This window comes from Rhagoletis pomonella, unplaced genomic scaffold (assembly GCF_013731165.1).
Source record: "Rhagoletis pomonella isolate Grant_MI unplaced genomic scaffold, Rhpom_1.0 Rhpom_scaffold_00003, whole genome shotgun sequence".
Classification (NCBI taxonomy): Eukaryota; Metazoa; Arthropoda; class Insecta; order Diptera; family Tephritidae; genus Rhagoletis; species Rhagoletis pomonella.
The window spans coordinates 22,291,729-22,294,446 of NW_023458557.1; the positions used below are offsets into that span (position 1 = coordinate 22,291,729).

The 2,718-nt window shown below is 33.0% G+C and overlaps 1 pseudogene; it reads right to left on the reverse strand.

Moving 5' to 3' along the window:
• Positions 1 to 2,718, reverse strand: part of LOC118736104 — a 38,994-nt pseudogene that overhangs the window by 8,685 nt on the left and 27,591 nt on the right.

Genomic DNA, 2,718 nt, shown 5'->3' on the forward strand with positions numbered 1-2,718 from the left:
ATATAAAAAATCGCATCTAAACAATCAGAGGTATGGAAGATATACTTTATATGACACTAATCTAAGTGATTTTCACCGCTATGTGATCGGTATGTAAACCGGTAACACAATTTATTGGGTTTAGTTTCGTACATAAAGGAGATCTATGGCAAAAACTGGTATCTTAGCAATCAGTGCTATAGGAGATAAAGCTTATACAGCATAGATTTTGACGATTTTCTCAGTAGACTTTGTATTATTATTTATAAAATATCTTACGAAATTTATCGGTTTTAGCTGTTCAAATAAAGGAGTTTTACAGTAAAATCCCATATCTGAACAATCAGATGTATGGAAGATATATGTTGCAGTCATCCGATCCTTTTTATTTCCACTGTAAGTATTCTGTTAATAATGAGTGAAAATGGTGCGAAATTTCATGTTCCTAGCTGCATAAATGGAGGAGTTAGGATAAAAGACCTCATATCCGAACAATCAGTTGTATGGGGGCTGCAGGTTCTAGTGACCCGATCTTTGTTATTTTCGCTGTAAGTCTTCTGTTGATAATGAGTGAAAACAGCGCGAAATTTCATGGTCCTAGCTACAGAAATGGATGAATTATAACGAAAAATCTCATATCTGAACAATCAGTTGTATGGGAGCTATAGGTTATAGTTACCCGATCTTTTTAATTTTCACTGTAAGTTTTCTGTTGATAATTATTGAAAACAGTGCGGAATTTCATGTTCCTAGCTATATAAATGGAGGAGTTATAACGCAAAATTTTATATCTGAACAATCAGTTGTATGGGAGCTATAGGTTATAGTGACCCGATCTTTGTAATTTTCACTGTAAGTATTCTGTTGATAATGGGTGCAAGTATTGCAAAATTTCATGTTCGTAGCTGCATAAATGGAGAAGTTATAATGAAAAATCTCATATCTGAACAATCAGTTGTATGGGAGCTATATGTTATAGTGGTCCGATTCTTCCGGTTCCGACAAATGATTAATACATTATAAAAATACACCCACCTACCAAATTTGATCCGGATATCTCGAAAACTGAGAGACTAGATTGCATACAAACAGACAGACAGACGGACAGACGGACAGACGGACATGGCTAAATCAACTCAGCTCGACGTTCTGATCATATAAGTATACATTTTCATGGGTCTATCTCTTTTTGTTCTGGTACTTACAAACATCGGACCAAAGTTATAATACCATTTCATGCTCATGAAAGGTATAAAAATATGCTACTTCTAAGCGCAGTTTTTGAACAGTTTATTTCGATTCGGTGTAAAAGTTACACCGTTTTTTCGTGCATTATTTACACCTACCGTCAATTTTTTTTACTGCTTTTCGGCATATATATTATGCCAGTGGTATACAAGTTTTCTTGTTTCTAGAACATAATATAAACTCCGTTGGTGTAAAATACGTATTGGTATTGGCTCAAATCATACACCATAATGGTAAAGAATTTACATCATATTCTAGCATAAATATATTTTCATCAGTGTGAAGAGTACAAAAGGATTCGAGGAATAAAATTTACTACTAATCAAATATAAAATTAACTCAGTCATAAAATTTACACCGAAGCTCTTTTTTAATCTGCGAGACTTGGAATTCTTTTTATAAATCTCAGCATTCCTTTTCGTAATATGCAGGCAAGAAAATCGCGAATCTATATGAATGTGAGTTCCTAATTTAAAAACGAGGTACATTCTGTCGAGTGAATTTCGGTACTACCCCCTCTAAAACTCGAGCGCCTCAAAATTTATAAGGATTTGAAGATTTTTAAATAAATCTGGGAAAACTTATATTTTGAAAGCAATGAATTTTTCGCCATTATTAAATTTTTAAGAGATGCGCTGTTTAAAAAAGGTTCGAAAATACACATAAAGTGGCCAATGTACATAATGAAATTGTTAAATTAGTTAAATAATAGCCATACAGCTTTAATATGGCGTCCAGCTGAGTTTCCGTATTAGGTTAAGTTTACAACCTAACTTATTAGCGTAGCGAGAATACATAAAAATCGCTTCTAACCAACATTTACACAGTCTTTGGTGTTTATCGCTGTGCAAGCAAATAAAAATTATGCAGTTTGTTAAAAAAGCTTTTTCTCATACTTAAAGCCCAAATAAATAAAAAATATACATACGTACATATTTATATAATAAATTAAACATCTCTTTTACTGCTATTATTTTACAATACAATATGCTTAAGTTTCGGTATAAATTGTCAAAGGGTTGTGGAAACAAAAAAAATATATTAGGGGAATCCCTACGTAGCAATGTATCACACGTTTTGTTGCTTTCCCAACAACAAAATATGTGCTAGATTGGTACGTAGCAACTTTAAATCTAAAATGCTACTCATCGTAAACTCCCCTATTCTAAAAAATTAGTCGTGTATAATTTTGCTGCAATTTAAACACTAGCTACTTTTTAATCGCCAGCGATTATGCTGGCGAAGAAGTTTCTTTGGATTAAGCGATTTCCATTGCATCGTGTAACGCTATTACTCTAGGTTGTGAACTTAGCCTTACTTTTATAATACTTTGAAAATATGGTCGTCGTTGAAAACTTATTCTTGAGTTTGGTACAAAAATATTTACCAAGCCAAGAACGGTGTATTTATTTTGCCCTAGAATTTGGTATAAAAAATGTTCCTTGCCAAATGAACACAGTTGACAGAAGTTTAAGCGCCTACCACACGTCC